General features: G+C 34.4%; 2 long non-coding RNA genes and 2 pseudogenes across 2 annotated transcripts in view; 1 reads left to right on the top strand and 3 right to left on the bottom strand.

Moving 5' to 3' along the window:
* The first annotated feature begins 387 nt into the window (after window positions 1-387).
* On the top strand, window positions 388-2,117 carry LOC110455873 (annotated as a pseudogene).
* Window positions 2,118-2,444: 327 nt separating this feature from the next.
* Window positions 2,445-3,715, bottom strand: LOC110455866 (annotated as a pseudogene).
* A 357-nt stretch (window positions 3,716-4,072) lies between these two features.
* Window positions 4,073-13,790, bottom strand: LOC110455868. The gene is made up of 4 exons (XR_002463511.1): window positions 12,949-13,790; window positions 12,351-12,479; window positions 11,827-11,915; window positions 4,073-4,188 (listed from the first exon to the last, which is right to left on the bottom strand). It is a non-coding gene; the product is annotated as an uncharacterized LOC110455868 (long non-coding RNA).
* Window positions 13,791-14,582: 792 nt separating this feature from the next.
* LOC110455870 overlaps window positions 14,583-19,123 on the bottom strand; it is a 9,280-nt gene continuing 4,739 nt past the window's right edge. Inside the window, exons 2-3 of the long non-coding RNA XR_002463513.1 lie at window positions 14,936-15,031; window positions 14,583-14,690 (exon numbers count right to left, since the gene is read on the bottom strand). This is a non-coding gene — a long non-coding RNA (uncharacterized LOC110455870). The remainder of the gene's footprint in view (window positions 14,691-14,935; window positions 15,032-19,123) is intronic.

Raw genomic sequence — 19,123 nt, 5'->3', positions numbered from 1 at the left:
ACAAACATTTAGCTAATGTGTGCTATTATTAGGTGATATTATGTACTATTAATACGCATATTTTATTAATGTGGGCTATTATTGTGTATTATTATGTATCATGTATACTCGCATTTACAATGTAACTGATGTGTGCTATTGTTGTATATTTTAATCTATTATTAATACACACGTTCATTTGGTGTTTGTTATTATTGTATATATTCATGTATTATTGATACACACAACTAAATAGTGATTGTATAGGACTGTTACTTGTTTAACATACCTGGACCCTTTAAAGGGACAATTAAGTCAGCATCGTCGGATACCCACGGTTGATTTCGCTTCGGTACTAACTCATCACCCGTGGGCAAACTCGCCGAAAAAACGTCGTGTGTAATTAATATGCGCGGATCATTTGATTGGTTCCAGTACAGTTTCTCGATGGAAACTCTAACCAATCAGAATTCGCGTTACGTATTCATGTTCGGAAACACCACAAAGATGGCCGACAACTTTTCGATTGTGCGTGAAAAACTACATTTGGATCAATTAAAGCCATTTCAATAGGAAACAATAACCCAGGTGTTGAAAGGTCGAGATTCCTTTTTGTCAATCAAAACAGGAGGAGGCAAAAGTATTTGCTATGAAGGTTTTTAGCCAATGTGGACGAAAATTAACGGATGCGAATGCAGTGTGCTTGTCGTTTCGCCGTTGATTTCTATCATGAAGGATCAGTGTGAATACCTTGTATCATGTAATTTTACAGCTACGTACGTTGGTAAAGATTGTAACGAAGACATAGACATTTTAAATGGTTGCTTCCAGTTTCTATTTGCCCCACCCGAATCCATTTTGTCAGTGAATAAGTGGAGGGACATGCTGGCCGCTAGTAATCACTTCAAACTGTTTGTTGTTGACGAGGCACATACTATATTGCATTGGTAAGTAAATTTTAATGTTTACACGCAGAAATCAAGAAATTCTGTCTGACCTAGTGATTTATTATAAATTAATAAATCAGGGCTTTTTAATAATATGTTTTTAATATGAAAAAGTGTAATAACGAAACAAAAATTATCGTATACTTCCTACTCAAACATATACCATTGATATTTGTGAATTTACAGGATGTGTTTTTCTTCACTAATGACAAGGGTCAATACGTATATTAAAAATATATTTCCGACCATAGCAATGTTCAATGTGAGCCTGTTTTTTTTACTTCAGGGGTGAAAGTGAAACAGAGATGGAGCCTTTCCGGATATGGTAAAGTAAGCTAGGTGAAATCAGATCCCTCATAGAATGCCCTGTCCTGTTGATAACTGCAACAGCTAACAGATCAGCAAGAAAGGAAATGCAGAAAATGTTTTGTATGGTGGACTGTCATGAAATTGTACAAAATCCAGATAGAGAAAAATATGTAAACTGTTTGTTCATAAATTTAAGAGTACTGTACCACTTTGTGATATTTTCTATTTTCTGATACATTTGTTAAAAACAGAAAGAGAACATTGTGATCGTTTTTTGATATTCTGTCCATCAATTAAGACATGCAGTGACTTATTTTCTACTCTAAGGATGGAATTGGGACATCTTATCATGTATGTTGACATGTTTGACTCACAAACACCAGAAGCTGTTAAAGATAAGATCAAAGAAGACATGAGTATTGAAAGTGAAAATATAAGAGTTTTAGTTGCTACAAGTGCAGCAGGAATGGGGGTCAATTTTAAATCTGTAAAACATGTTATCAACTTTGGACCTCCCAAAGATATGGATGGTTTGCCCAGCAGTTTGGTAGAGCAGGTCGTGATGGACAAGTTGCCATGTCCTTGTTACTTTTTAATGGCAAACAGTGTAGAAAATTGGATGATGATATGAAAATCTATGTTCAAAATAAAGAGACATGTCGTAGAGATATCATACTTTCTGCCTACAAATCTGAATCCAATCCTAATAGAGTGAAGCATGTGTGCTGTGACATTTGTGATGTCAAATGTGGTTGTAATGACAATGACTGTTCAAATTTTGCGCATCCATTTTTTAAATACAAGTTACCAGTGTTTTCCTCAGATTCTGACACTGATCATTCTGATGACATGTTTTCCGAAGAAGCTGAAAACTCTGATTAAATAAATGCATAATGCCATTATGACATCAATCATTTTTGTGCTTCATTTGAAAATATGTTTAATTAAGGACACAAGGCCATATGAAATCAAATAGCAGTTCTTCAGGGTTTTATTCAAATATGACAAAGGACTATTAATTACTGTAATTTTGCTGTCAGAAACAACAGATAAAATATTACAAAAAGTATGATGCATTTTAGCATACATGTATATATAGACCAAAATATATATGTTAGAAATATCTTTTCAACACTATATCTTAGATGAAAGTGTCTAATTTTCTACACATTAAAGGTAATTTTGGTAAACAATCCAAAAGTAGTTGGCATTTTCATCTACATTTAGTAAATTACTTTTCAGGTCACTCTGATGCATGACAGTGACTTCACATACAACTGTACCGACTGGTGTGATGAGCAGGAAATATGATCGTTGACCCTACCTTTTTAAATATTACACTTGAATAGTCAGATTCCAAATTTTAAGATAAAATCATCCCTGGGTATTCAAATAAGATTGAATAGACAAAGTATTTCTAATAAAAAATACTCGAGTGAATGTATATATACAGTACCAAGATACTTGTGCATTTGATTTTCCACATGAAATTTACATGTAGAGAACTTAACACAAATTTGGATTCCATTTATTACAGGTAAAAACTTGCAATTCTCTTTCGTGTGTTTATCCAGTCATGTATGTACGTACTACTAATGCGATTCAACGGCTCTTTGAATTTAGAGAAACTTTCCCATGTCAAATCTTTCACTTGTCCCTTTTGTCGCAGTTTTTGCACAATCATAACAACATCTTTGGTTTTGTCAACTGTTGGTCTTGCAACTCTTGATTTCACAGTTTTAGTTGTTTTCATTAACTGTTCTTTTATTCCATCTATAACTTGCGTTGTCATACAAATTTGTTTCGCGGATTTGAAAGATTTGTTTGCACCTTGTGTGTTTAGTTGCCTTTTGATGTTATTTACCAGTATTTCTACACAATTATCATTCGGAATATTGTTTTGAATTCCACCTTGTAAGTTTACAGTCATGTTCCACTTATACTCAAAGCTGTCTTTGGTATCGAGGATAGCAATAACAAGAAATCAGTCGCCAAAGCCAAAGTCTATATTTTATGTGTCTGACGGCAGAAGCATACAGACATTTCAAATAAGCTTTCCTTACAATCCTGTCACCATCACCCATTTTGAAGGCGTCGCATGAATCTCTTAGCAAGAAAGTCATGAGCAGAAAACTCTGAACAGGATTTAAATCTGCATCTTTGCTTTGAACACTATGAAATTTCCAGCTGTGCCTTTTCTCTAAATGATTCTTAAACAATCCAGACGTTATGTATGTTTTATCACAAAGGGAACATTCAAAAATTTCCCCATGTTTCATGGCTTCCAACTGGGAATCATTTTGCTGTAATGCCTGCAAGTCTTCACGCATTTGGGTTATTGTCTGAACATTGCAGAAACGTAAAGTATTAATAACTTTATTTGCGGCACCGAGGACCCAGTCTGTTTTGGCTTTATCATCCATCAAGGAAAACACTTGAGCATGTGATGGTGTAGAGTTGATTTCATCCATGTCCATTGCATCCAAGAATGCTGCCACAACATCGTCATCTGTAACATCGTCAATGAACTGATGACGGGGTCTAAAATGTAAAAGAATAAATTTAACACCTTATTAGATGGCTCTTATAAAAATAAATCTATGATCACTGTGACTCTCATTTTATAAAGGACGCCCATGTACATGCGACATTTGTTTTCAAAAATTTCTGAAGAAAAACACAAGGGCATACAAAATAAACTATTGAACTTTTTATTGTAAACTTACCAAACCATATGCCTTATTTTGAGGATTTGCATACATTGTACTTCTAAATTTTAAAATCACTATTGCTATCGGTACATTTATAATAATATTTCTTTAATAAAGTACCTGAATTTATTGATGACCTCATCAGGCCCTGAAACATCTCTTCTGTTGATAACATTACGAAACTGGTACAGAGTCCCAATATCTGAGGAGCTACTTTCTTTGTAGAAAAGTTGGTAAATACCCTGAAATGTAAAAGTGAAATTTTACAAGCTCCTGGTGATGGTTAAGTCTTATGGTCACAATTCTTGTTTAACCGTTAGCCAAATAAGAAGTCTTGAGTTTAAAAGAAGTTTGGCAATATTATTATGTTAGTTAAGGTGTTGCATGGACAAGTATTTCGCACAAAGGTGCATTACTCCATCAAAAAGGGTCGCAATCTCAAATTAAAATGCTGGTACACAATTACATAAGATACCGATCATTCATGCAAAGTTTCAACGAAATCCATCTGTTAGTTAAGGAGGAGTTCTCTGGACAAGTTACTGTGGACGACACTCAGACAGGGTGATTACAGTATACCCCACCCCCCACCCCCCTAACTTCGTTGCAGGGGAATAACAACAGAGAGAAAGACAGGCCGAATAATCCCTCATCGTGGCATAAAATTCATGCATGCAAAATAGTGTTTCTCAGTTTCATAGGTTTCTATTTTTCATGCTGCTTACTCATTTTTTTTTGGTCGAAGCTATATGGTTATTTACATATTACCCAAACATTTCAATATACGTGTTGTAAATCTATTTTGTTTACAATAGCAACTGACAATGGATTCAAATTATAAATACTTGCTCCAATTACCTTAAATCATAAAACTGAGAAATATCATCAAAACACAATTTCAAAAAAAGGAGCTACAAGTAGGTTCACAAAATGCACAAGGCACTGTAAAATAACATTTCAACTCCAATTAGCTATACATTGTCTATTGACATACTACTTGTAATGAATTAACAAGGCAAAGTATATGTATTGCAAATCAATCCACATTCCCAAATAGTAATGATTTCCATATTTTACAAAAAGTACACTTATGTCAGGATGAACCTACTGTTAGGATTTTTAGTTACCTGATACATACTTCTTGCATTCTATAGATGTCCTTGCAATTGAACGCCAAATCTAGTTACTCAAGGTGAAATAGTATAGAAGATATGCCCCGAACCAGTGAGAGACTTAATTATATTGACAATTTAATGATGGACAGAGTTTTTAGATGCTGCTACGTATACTTGATACGTATATTATGCAACATTGAAAATTAAAAAACATAAAATTCATGCATGCAAAATAGTGTTTCTCAGTTTCATAGGTTTCTGTTTTTCATGCTGCTTATTCATTTTATGTTAATTTTGTCAATGCTATATGGTTAGTTACATATTTTCCAATAACCTCAAAACTTATATCATAAAACTGAGAAATATCATAAAAACACAATTTCAAATAAAAGAAAGAGCTAGGTTCACAAAATGCATATGAAAAGGCACATGTCAATTTATTTCGAATTTCCTACATCAATATCAATATGAATAAACTTCATCTGTTTTTCAAAGATACCAATGTTTTCCTCTTTCGAGTTGATGCATAGAAATAAACTTTTGTAAGATTGGTGGTTTGTAAAAACAAGGGTGTTAATTTATAAACATTCAAAGAGTTTTTTTTTATATAAGCAAAGACCTCAATCCGAATACTCTGATTTAAAAATACAACCATACAACTGATCATTGCATAGTTTTAAAATATAGATTGAGGAGTACCGTATACTGTTTTAAAAATATTGACTTAAAATATTACCATTTCTTATCAATTTTTCCATGGCCAAAATAGGAAATTAATTTCCCTGTGTAATCCCTCTATGAATTATACCACCAAGACTCAAATTTAGATGGGTTATTCTGCATGGCTTCTTGAGCTAAAAAACGCTCGTTCATTGGTCAGTACATCACCTCCGAAAACAGTTCTTTCAGATATTTCCCCCTGAACGTGTGGAACTGGTAGGTTGTGAACTCTTTGCCGAATTGTGATCATACCTAAATAACAACCAATAAGGTATATGAACTGGTAGGTTTTCACAATAATGTCAAGTGAATTTTGATAACATGCAACGTTTGAACAAAAAATAATCCTTGCATAAAAAAATATATCATTTAAAAAAATATCGATTAAGTGTGATCTTATGCTGAAGACATACATTGCTTGTTTCTGAATCATCCACGCTGACACCCCTGTACTAGTTTTTAGAAGAAACTCATTTCTGATTAATTCTCAGTTATATAAAGAATAGTCATCTAATGCTGTTTCATGAAAAATAGACATTCCAGTCACCCGGTGTACATTTCAAGACTGACCAAAGTGTATTTACCCTTCAAATATGCTTTTATATTGGTAGGTAAAATATTTCTAATATTTTTTTTGTATTGAGAAAACGCGTTCTTCGAGGGAGACGTATAATGTATATGTAACGTTACAGTGAGATGATCCTTTAAGTACAAATATGTAACTTTATAGTAAGAAGATCTCAAGCGAGATCCTTTTACGAACTTTAGAGAGTTTCACAAATAAATCAGATAAAACTAGTACAGGGGTGTCAGCGTTTCAGTTGACAAACGGAATGGAATGAAAACGCAATGAAAACGCAACGAGACGAAACGGAACGGAACGAAAATAATTTCACTGTTTGGAACATAACGCGAATAGAACGGAACGAAACATGTTTTGCTCACAGGAACGGAATGGATTGAAAGTAGGTGGAACGAAACGCGAGGAATGATTGAAAACGAAAAGGAATAAAATTATCTGAGAAGATAACTATTTTAATCGAGATTTCCTATCTATAGCGGTTAGTTACGATAAATTAGCAGTAGATAATAATGTTTAGTAAATAAATACAAATTTGGATATTTGTTTATCTAGTATACGTATTTATTCCATATTATAGGTTTCTAGCCGATATCAGAGACGCATAATTAATCGATTGTTTGTGAATTGTTTCGCCGAATGATCTGTCCGTTGTTGAAATAATATATGATGAACGTACTTTCACTTGAGGGTTTCACAAAGCATCCAATACATATTAGGGTTGTACATATTACTTTAATGAATTCGGTGCATGGCCAAGATTTTCATTTATCATTAATATTGTATGAACCAACTAACAATACTCCGAGACGGACGATGTCCGGGGCCCAGGATCATGTAACAGACTTGTAAATCTAAATCTGGACTTAAGTCCGAAGTTTCTTTTACTTAAGTCTAAAACAGACTTAGCTTGGGGATCATGAACAAAAACGGGCAGACTTTAGTCTGAATTTGATGCCCGTCTGCTCCATTGAGAGAAAGGATAAGACATTTCGTCCCGAGTATTTCTAGACCATTTACTTTTAAAACCCTCCAATTAATTCAGGACGAATGGATAGTTTTACAAACGTGCTGAAATGTTAATCTTGTGTCTCATTTTATTTTAGACGTGTACCTCCCTATCAAAAAACAAACCTAATAGACCTACTGCAAACAGACGTTCGCTTTCAACCATTCCGGTGTTGTAAACGGTACCGTAATAAAACTAATAAACGCTCTCGAAATGTTTTCCTTCTAGCCTAAATAATTCTTTATTTTAATAATCACACATTTCTTAGAGAATTATTACCTTCTAGCTGTTTTTTTTATCAAGTTGTATTATTACACAAGAAAAAAAGTGATAGGCTCTAAATATTTAACCAGAATTTGCAATATATATATTTTTTGAATATAGTCAGTCAGCATGTCCTGGCAGGATTAAGATTAATGAAAGAATTGTAAGACATTCAGCTTTACAATATTTGAGGAAACTGATCAACCTTGTCTGGCCTTCAGCTTTTATGAATATTTTCTTGTCTATGGACTTAAAACAAATCTGATGTGTTGATTAATAATAGAAAATATTCCCCTACCTGGAGGGTGAGGCACAGAAATCTCCAACCAAATAAATGATTATTTTTAGTTGTCAAACTGTTACTAAGACAACCAAATAATCACACCAAGGACCTAACCTTACTCCATGTCAATATTACATGCCTCGGCAAGCTTGCTCAAAAGGCGTACATGTCCTAATTCTTGGAGATCATCGGGAGATTTTAAAAGTTATTATTATTTATCCCAATACTTATATAGGGATGGTTTGCTAGCAACATAATTATATCAACATTTGAAAAATAAATCAATTGATCTGTTACAGTTCTAATTAAAAAAATACACACATCTTATTATTGTTACTGTAATAAGAAGAATACCAAAATAAGCAGCCAAGTTTCAATCCAAGAATGATTTGACCAAGACTTTTGAAAGGGATTTTGGAAAGATATCAGGTGTTATAGTAAAAGGCACTGAAGGAATGACACTCAACAAGAAAATGAAACTGTTGCTAATGTCGACTTAATAGTGTGAATCAATTGACAGTGTCATAAAAACATATGGTACAAAGAATTTCCACAACTCCTCAACATATTTTGCTTCTTTATCTCAATAGAGATAATTCATTTATTTTGAAAAAGAAAAAACTCGTATCAGCTCATTGTCTTTTTGATAAAAATGAATATCAATAACTGCAGTTAGATAAACATGATAAACAATGTGGTACTCTTTAATTGAATAGAATTTACATAATTTGATAGGATAATTCAACATTTTATTGGTCATAACAAGCAGAACATGGCACTATGTAATACATGTTCATTACAACTGAACATCATCATGGAATTACTCAAAAAAAGAAATCACAATGCATTTCAAACACATTTTCAGTACATTTTAATAATACATGTTATGATATTGGTATACAGGTAATCAGTTTTTTATTAGTTTTTTTCAAAATATTCCCCAACAAATGATTGGCCAGAAGTTCATCATGTGTCCACCGATAAAAACTGATATCGACTTGGAGCGGCTGATTTTTGTTGAAGGACTGGGTGTTTCTAAACATAGAACTGTGACGTATCTCCAAATGAACGCACTGCATCCTTGGTTAATATATCTTTTCTCAGGTCTAAAAATCTAGGGGTCGACTTCAACCAAAAGCTATAATTGAATAGTATCTAATGTAGGTTTCCTTTACTATAAAAAATAAAATTATGGCTTAGAGTTAGAGTCTGTAGCAACTAAAAACAAATGTGATATCCTTATGGTATGAAAAAAAAAAATAGAATCTTTGTGCGAGGACTTGAACATTTTGTTTTGATTTGAACTAAGATGATTTGTAATAGCCATTTATTCACTTCAAACACATCATATTGAGTTAAACCTTTAACCTACATCACAAAATGTCATGAACTTCAGTCAGAATCTTTTATTTCTTAGAAGTCAATTAAATGTTTTAACATATTTAAACATATGATCCTAAAAATGGGTCAAGATCAATCATTTGAATGAACTAGACAGCCCGTTATGGACAGCCCAGTTTTATAGCATGTGAGTGCCTAAATGCAATCATCCTAGGTTTCTTGATTATTCAGAAGATGATTAACAATTTTAACATATTGTCACTCTTAAATTAAGTCAAGGTCATTCAAGTTCATTTGAATATATTTTATAACCCTTCATCCCAGTATGTTACTGGCTAAATATCATCCCCTTAATATTTCTTTGATATTCAGAAATTGTCATTTATTTTAAAAGATTTTACACATTTGACATGTGACCTTGAAGGCTAGTCATTGTCATTCAATTCCACATACATCATATCCCTCATTTCAGCATGTTAAATACTTAATATCCCCACCCTAGGCCTCCTGTTTTTTGCAACTTTGAATCTATGTCAAGGTCATTCATGTCAACATTTTACCACCAACATATCAAGATCCTCGGCCGTTTGGTTATTCAGAAGTAGTTATTTAAAGTACAATGTTGACACCAGACAGATGGATAACAGAGTACACTTTGGTCAGTCTTGAAATGTACACTGGGTGACTGGAATGACAACATATCTATGAACAATATATATCTATTTTTCATGAAACAGCATTTGATGACTATTCTTTATATAACTGAGAATTAATTAGAAATAAGTTTCTTCTAAATACTAGTAAACTTCACAAGGACTAGGGCTATTTAAGTCTACAGCATCTAAAACGATTTAAAACTGTCGTAGATTGACAAACATGGGATGTAGTATGATATCATGATAGTAAATGTTAACATATCAACTGATTGCCTGTGTCAACACGCGTCATTGAGTCAGTGTCATGTAGATTATCCCGGAATTGACAAGCTGCCCATTTGTAAACTCCATGATTGTATCAAAAGATCAGATATGTTATGCTTACCTAGCTAGATTTAGTTGAATATCACCTTGTCAAAAGACAGTCATATCGTTTATAAAATCATTACAAGCATTATATCAACATAGGAATCTAATAATGAGTTCGAATATTGAATTTTCACCGCAACGTTTCTCTTACGTAGGCAACACCTACCTGTATACCTGTATACGATCAAACTTTGCAAAGAAGCATGACGTTGAAAAAACAGTTACGCTGAGTACGGCATCATAAAGTATTATGACGTTATTTTTTATCTACAGTCAAAGCAGTGATATACGTTGAGTCTTTTGAATCAAAAGATCATAGATAAACATGAGTAGATTCGTTATCCTACCAGTAGACATCTATATGGTATTGAAAAAAGTGAATTTCTTTCATTTATTTTTGAAAAAAAGGCTTCAGGTACATGAGTTGATGTGTTTGATCAGTAATATGATGAATTTTTTTTTATATCGTACGCATTTGTCTTCTCTGCAAAGTGAGTATTTTCATGGTTTCTTCCATATGCTTGTATTCATTTCTTGTCTACAAAATAATCGTGTTTGTGGTTTCGTGAACATGTGTAAGTTTTCTCTTTAGAGGGTCCAGTAGGTTATAATTTGCATTCATTGTGTTCGTCCGGATAAGGTGTTTCATGAGACGGGTGTAACAGGATGAGGATATTGTCAACTCTAGTGAAGGGATATGAACACAACACACGGTATTTACATTATTTACATTATTTACAATTTTTCATATTAACACATATTAAGAACAAAAAGTATATTATATCCAATCTCACATGCATACAATTGACATAATAAATATACAAGAGAAAAAGCAATCGTACATTATATCAATGACAGCTATCCATCTATGAATACAATGTCTTTGCAATCCAATCTACACAGATAGGTAGTTATCCACCTTAACGGAACCGCAGAACCAAATGATTTTCCATAGACTATAGTGTTAACGTTTACTAATGTTCTGGTTAAATGCGGTTATCCACACTAGTTCACCTGCTCTCATTTTGAAGGATGTCATCTCACACACCTTTTAAAAAAGAGGTTAAAAAAAATCTATCATTTGAACTTTTTTTTTATTTAGGGGCGCCGCCATTTTGTATTGAATTCGGCACCAAAAGTTGATCAAAACTAACATCAAATTACACACTTAATAAACTCCTCCAGAGAAAAACAGTCTTGAACATTTTTTTATACATTTCACATTTATATATATTGCTCAACTCACACATAAAACTTTTGAAACCTTTGCCAACTAAATATCCAGCCAGCAGGCCCCGAGGCATTCACCTTCCTATTAAATCGTCTGCCCAAAAGGGAAAAACCCACAATCTATTTTTGATTTTGTTCCGTGGTCCCTAGAGTGGTCTACTTTTTTTCAAGTAACAGTCTATTTACTTAGCACGTAGGCACCGCTTCCGGTCACCACAATATATATAGTCAGGATAAACGGGATAGAACCTTCCTTTCCCGTAAGTGTTGGTCGGGTTCCTTACTAACAGTTACGGCCTACCAAACTACTTACATTTGTGTAGCTAATGTCATCTTCCCCAAGAAATACCTTGGTATCCACATATGGTATCAAGCCTTTAGTGCAGACTGGCATGTCAATAACTACAATAAGATACAAATAACTAATTAAATAATGTTACTATGCTTTCCTTTATTATTTACAACAATGAAAGTGTTTTTAATGTATATGTGAAAATTAAAATCTTAACTATAAACTGGAGATAAGTACGGTATACGACACCTTAATACATTATCACGTGCGTTCCTTCTAATTAACGAATAACAACTACCGTCTATAAAACATGTATTCACTATATACACAATATCAAACGAAAGTGAAGTAGTGCCGTAGGGTTTCCTATAACCTGTGTACTGTTGTATAAATCACTTTATAAACACACACAATACAATGAGAACATCTGTATTTACCAAAAACACAAAGGTATAACTATATGAAATGTCGCTGTTTATCCACAAAGCATGTTCAAAACAATTACAAACATGATATCTAAATGTGTTGATGGGTACGGTACTCACCGCAAGCTCTAGTTTGCGTTCAAGTATCGCATATGTCATACAGTTTCAGCATAGTGTTTACACCTCACGTGCTGACTTGGCGTTGCTTTAAACCCGCTCTCCCGCACATCAGATCCATGCACAATCAGTCTAAATGTGCCAAATAAGAATATCTTTATGCGTACCACAATGATATGTAACGACGGGCTCCTATGTTATCGTTTATAACATCTTTGAAATCTTTACTTGGGCCCTCTTCAGGCACCCAGTGATACATACATACATCCCATAGAATAGTAAATTGATTTATTAATATTTCAATGGAATTTAATAAGACGGAATGAAGAAATATGAAGGATAAAAATAAGCGACAATGAATTTTAAGTTAAACATAGCTTATTTTTAAAGGTATATACAGTGTATAGTGTGAAAATGTTTTGAATATATAAACATTGCATATTATTAAAAGGGAACATTCACCATGGTATTTGAATTACTGCATAACAGGAATAAGAAGATTGGTATAAATAATAACATAATTCGAATTCATCACAATCATGCCTATGACATTATAACGAAGAAGAACGTTTTACTGAATTGACCTTCTGGGTTTACCTACCTTTAAGATGGCCATCTGTTTGTTCGCATTTTCCGCTCAATTGGCAGGTAAGGTCACACGCTAGTCTCGACCTTCCAGCTTCTAGGGGTGCATGACGAAGCAAACAAACAAATGTTTACGCATACAAATATACTGTTCTTCCTTACAAAGCTGATGGTATATATAAGCTTATTTTTTGATTATATAATTACATCAATATCATATGAACATCAATTACGGAGTTGTATATTGATAAAGTGATATGTTTAAAGGTGAAGATAAAGATATGAAGTAGGGTAATGATATAAATAAACTAAGACATCGATAATTTACAGAAGAATACTACATATATATAAAATGAATCATAAGTGACGGTAAATAGCGTTTCTTTTAAAAGAAGTTCTCCTCCAATGGGTGTTTGTAACAAACGTTTGAGTATACATTCTTCTCTATCTTGATGTACATTTTCAATAATCATTATGATCAAACCCTGCAAAGATAAGATACACAGATTATAGTAAAATGTGATCAAGTAAATACTGTTTAACATGTAGAGACCAGAAAAGTTTCACTTTACCAAATATTTTAATTACTTAAAAAGTCAGTCATCATTTACAAAATAATAAAGTGTACAACTCATTATAAATTGAGATCACAATCCATTACGTAAATTTATGTTTCGATGAAACCTATGCCTACACAATATACGATTACAAAAGTGTAACCACGGTTGTGTATTCGCACAACTCATAAATAACACCAGCCGTACATTGCGCCCAAATATGCACAGAGAGCGATGGGGCCCACCAATATTGCAGATCCAAACAAAGCAGGAAAGCACGTGTGCAATTAAATATATTGCAGGTATTTAATTCTTGATCAGAATATTTTCATTATATTAAATTTGACATTACATATTACAAAGTATTAAAATTACCAGTTTTACCTGACTCTGTATATTCAATAAAATAAGTGTGCAGATCAAGAACTGTAAATAAATAAAATAAATAAAATAAATGCTTAAACAATAAATAACTTGGATATTATTCTAGAAAAAAATATGTCGATTCTCAAAAAGATGAGTTCAACTAGTTAGTTATTGATTTAACTCGTACAATGTAAATTTCAGCAAGAATTATGATCCTTACCATCACGTTTTAAAAATTATAATGATACATACCGAATATTTCAATTTCTCCAGTATCTTATTCCAATGGTTTACACGTCCACTTAACGTCATTGTGTCGTGCAGAATCAGTAGTGTTGGTGTCATATACACACAAAGACTACTGACCAATAAAACCAAGAGGATACACTAGCATACACACTTTTATACCTGCTTGCACCACCACAGGTAGCGGACATCACGTGACATGGACACTACAGGTAACATACAACACGTGACGTGAACAATTTATATTAAGAACATCACGTGACATAGACAATACAGGTAACGTACATTATACATATAATATTTACAATACGGACGAACTTATAAGAACGCATAACGTTATAGTATACAGTTGCTGAAATAAACAAGTTAAATTGTAAATTCCTTGTTATATGTTTAAACAACTAGAGCAGAATTCGAGTCAAATATTTATGAAATTTCCATTTACATTCAATGTAAAAAAAAATAAGCTTATAAAACAAGAAACAAATAACTATACCATTGCACTCTCCGGTGTTTCTTTCACACTTGCCTTGACAGCTGACAGGACAGGTCTGAGTGCAGTTGGGGCCATACACACCAGGAACACATTCTGTAAACAGTCATTTACCTTCAATGCATCAGCGATTGAGTTTGATAAGCATGTCCTTATTATGACAAACAAATGTTGAACATTTCTTGGCGATTTTTTTTTAAACGGAGTCATTTTAAGACGGGGAGAGCGGGCAGGGGGATGGCAATTGCGTAAAATCATTACTCACTTTATATTGCTTTCAGATTTCGGAAACACTAATTCTTGCTCTTACCATTCTCGATGAAGTTAAGTTTATAATGTACCTGTGCAATGACCGTTGTCCTTGATACACACGTTGTTTATACAGCTACTAGGGCAAGCCTGATCACAGAAACCGCTATAGAATCCAACCTCACATTCTGAAAATATCGGTTAATATGTCTTCCAATTTATCAATAAAAATTACCAATTGACTATAACATATACTGCCATCATTACATGAAGATGTGTTGCGGACGATCTGAAAAATTCATGTTTTAATTCTATATTTTACCTTCGCGAGGACTTATTTATTTATTATCTACTATGTATATATATATAGTAGATAATAAATAAATAAGTCCTTGCGAAGGAAAATATAGAATAAAAACAATTTTTTCAGATCGTCCGCTAGGCCTTTCTGCCTTCTAGGGCTTCTTCACCAATCAACATTAAAATGTTAAATTTAACCCCCACCACCTCCCCCCCCCCACCAACTTTTTTGCACATTATATATATATATAATGTAAAAAGAAAAATTCTCAACAACGAGTCTTAAATACTTTCATCTCTTCTAGGAGAGGTGAAAGTACTTAAGACTCGTTATTGAGAATTTTCATTTTACATTATTTCTTCGTCCGTAAGGATATTTTTCTGCTTTTATAATATATATAAAATAAAATAAAAGACAAAAGTTTCTTCGACTTCCCCTGTGCATTCTCCTCTTAAGAGGTTCATCAGGGGAATGATATATATATGATAAATCAATCAAAGGGCACGGCTCTTATAAGTATTCTTAGATATACAATTGTACCACGGAAGTGAACGATCGTGAAAATAAAAAAAAACGTGTATCTTTAAACTTGAAAGACACTTGACAGTTACTGCCATCATTACATGAAGATGTGAAAATATATATACGACTGAAATCCTCTAAGTCACGAAGCAATCATCATAAATGAATCTTAATTTGGAATTAAAATTATCCGTTAGCTATTGTGTCTCTTTTCGAATCCATCTAAAACTGTAACATGCTAATAAAGTACAATACATTCACATTGTCCATTAAACTGGTTGCATGTGTTGTCTTTACATGTGGTAGGACATCTGTGTTGGCACGTGCTTCCGTGAAATCCTTGTTCACATCCTGCAAGTGGCACCAATGTGATTAACACCTCACATACAAGTTCGGGAATGAATTACATTGGACAAAGTTAAGACTTCTTGCTATGAAGTTCTAGTCTAGCTAAATTTAGTTTTGATGATTTTGTAAATCACATATTTATGGTTTGGCCTGGTTAGATAGGTTTTTTTCAAACGTAGTGGTAGGGTGGCTGTTCTGTTTAAGAAAGGCCTAACTGTGAGACATCTCTATTTCAGCCATGATGATGTATACACACACTTTGAGCACAGGACTTGTTCTCTCATCGCTGATGATAAACGATTTAGATTGTGTATCATTTACAGGCTCTTCCATCTAAACAAATATTTTCCCGAAATACTGTGAGTGGTCTACCTTTTTGGGCGACCAAGTTGTTGTAAAACAAGAGATTATTATCACGGGTGACATGAATGAATTTCCACTTAGACGATCTATCTAATGTTGATGTACGCCAGTTATCTGGGCTACTAGATCCAAGGGGTCTGATTCAGCATGTGACAGAAGCTACACACACCCATGGCCACACAATGCATGTGGCCATAACAAGGGAAAATAACTCAGTCATTCATGGAGCAATTTCAGTGATTGATCCATGTCTAAGTGATGTAAAGGGGAGTCAATCTGGTGATCATCTTACTGTTCACGCAAGACTGAAATGTAGTACATTTGTAAGCAAGATAGTGCAAGGAAAGAAGTGAGCTGCCGGAAATTCCGCGAAATTTCAATACCAAATTTCAACAATGACATTCAGTCTTCTTCCGCCCTTCAATCTACTGAAGTCGGGGTTGATGATCTTGTTGAAGCATACACATCTGGTATAGAAACCCTTAAAGAGAAACACGCACCAGTACAGACTAATCTGATAACTATGAGACCGATGCCCCGTGGTATAATGAAAATAGTTTTTAAGGGAACAATGTCGGCTAGTGGGTTCATTTCTCATTCAGTCAAAGAAGGCTTATTATTCGGAAAGAATCGAAGAATGTGGTAAGGACCATAGACAGCTTTTCAGACTCATCAAAAACCTAAGGGGCCATTGACAAAGCTCTTACCAACAACCCAGAACGAATTGCGCAATATCATCATGGCCTCGCAATCGAAGTCCAGATAGCACATGCTAGACCATTGTTGAAGAAGCCTGGAATGGACAAGGAGGAGTTGAAAAACTTCTGCCCAGTATCAAATCTGCCTTTTCTGTCTAAGATGTTGGAGAAGTTTGTGTCCCGGCGTTTAGAGGTTCCATGACAACGTGTACATAATGATATAGCTTCTGCATTGGATAACAGCGAAAATATTGCCTGTACTCCAAACCGATCGGAGAGATTTGTCGTCGCCTTAGCCTTCGCTATCATTGCTATGCTGATGACACACAAATTTACAGGGTAATTAAACCGCAGGACAGTTGGGATACAATTTCAGAAAATCTTGAAGCTTGTCTGACCGATATCATTGCCTGGATGAACTCCAACATGCTGAAGCTAAATTCGGAAAAGACGGAACTAACGTGTCAGCAAACAATGGCTCTCCAGCTCAAGGTCAGAGTCAGAACTATTGAGACTGTCCCAGCTGTTAAAAACCTAGGGGTATACTTTGATAGTTCACTGAACAAGTAGAAACAAGTGAACGCTAATGCCAAATCCTGTTACTACCAGATCAGGAACATCGGCTGTATCCGGCAGTTTATAACTGCAGATGCATGAAGGATTTTGGTGCATTCACGTGTTACCTCTCGGTTGGATTATGGTAACGCCCTGCTCTGTGGTATATCTGACAAACTAACTAGTCGTCTGCAAAGGGTCCAGAACACTGCAGCACGGCTGGGTACTCGTGCTCGAAAGAGGGAGCACATCACACATGTGCTATATTCATTGCACTGGTCACCTGTACGATACAGGTCGCAGTAAAAATGTTGGTGTACAAATACAAGACACTGAAAGGAACAACTTCCCACTACCTACAGGAACATGTTACCCTTTATCAACCGTAACGATCACTGCGGTCGGAGTCAGAATCATTGTTGTGTAACAAAATCTCGTACTGCGACTTATGGAAACCGGTGCTTTGTGAGGGTTTCGGCCACGTTGTGAAATAGCTTATCTGCTATTAGAACGTAAAATACCCAGGCCAAATTCAAAAAGGACATAAACAATCACCTGTTCACATCTGCATTTTAGGCTCATTGCAAAGACGTAATGTACATACCACACTTTATTTATTCATGTATGTATGGTGGCTGATATATGACATTTCGTCTTTGTCGCCCGCGAAATACCGCCAAGCGAAATAACGAAATAACGAAATAACGCCAAAGCGCCAAAGCGAAAAGACGAAATAACGCCAAAGCGCCAAAGCTAAATAGCAAATAACGCCAAAGCGCCAAAGCGAAATAACGAAATAACGCCAAACCGAAGTGAAAATAACGCCAAAGCGAAGAGATAAAATGGCTTCTTTTCTCCCTCCTTTTGGCGTTATTTCGTTATTTAGTTTTGGCGCTTTGGCGTCTTTTCGTCTTTTCGCTTTGGCGTTACTTCGTCTTTTCGCTTTGGCGCTTTGGCGATATTTCGTCTTTTCGCTTTGTTGCCTTCCGGTTCTGGATATTAAAGAAACGCTATCACCGTGATTATGATTCCCCAATGACTCCGCTAGTGAAATGGAAATTAAAATGCATAAATGTGACTTATGTTTCAGCATTTTAAGAATTTTACAACAACAATGCTTAATATGTTTATCATTGTTAAATTAAAGAAAACAAATAATTTTTTGTGTCCTTCTGTTCGTCCATCCGCCTGTCTGTCTTCTGTAGGTATGCTGTATGTATTCCAACCAACAGAATGTACTATTGTTATTGGCTGAACAATAAGAAGCATGTACGTGATTACACGTATATGTATACTATATAGAATAGGAGGTTGTTTATACGATGAATTTCGTCGATGAAAATAGTTTTGATTTGTTCTGTTTTATGTTATTTTTCCGATAAAGAAATAATGTCATTACATTCTGCATAGTTATACCCGTGTGTTATGTATTTATTTTAGGAGAGGGCGCCGGTATTACTGGGGATTTTTTTTAGGAAATAAGCCGGTGAGAA

The sequence above is a fragment of the Mizuhopecten yessoensis genome, unplaced genomic scaffold, assembly GCF_002113885.1.
Source record: "Mizuhopecten yessoensis strain PY_sf001 unplaced genomic scaffold, ASM211388v2 scaffold8389, whole genome shotgun sequence".
Classification (NCBI taxonomy): domain Eukaryota; kingdom Metazoa; phylum Mollusca; class Bivalvia; order Pectinida; family Pectinidae; genus Mizuhopecten; species Mizuhopecten yessoensis.
This window is presented reverse-complemented; position numbering and strand designations above follow the sequence as displayed.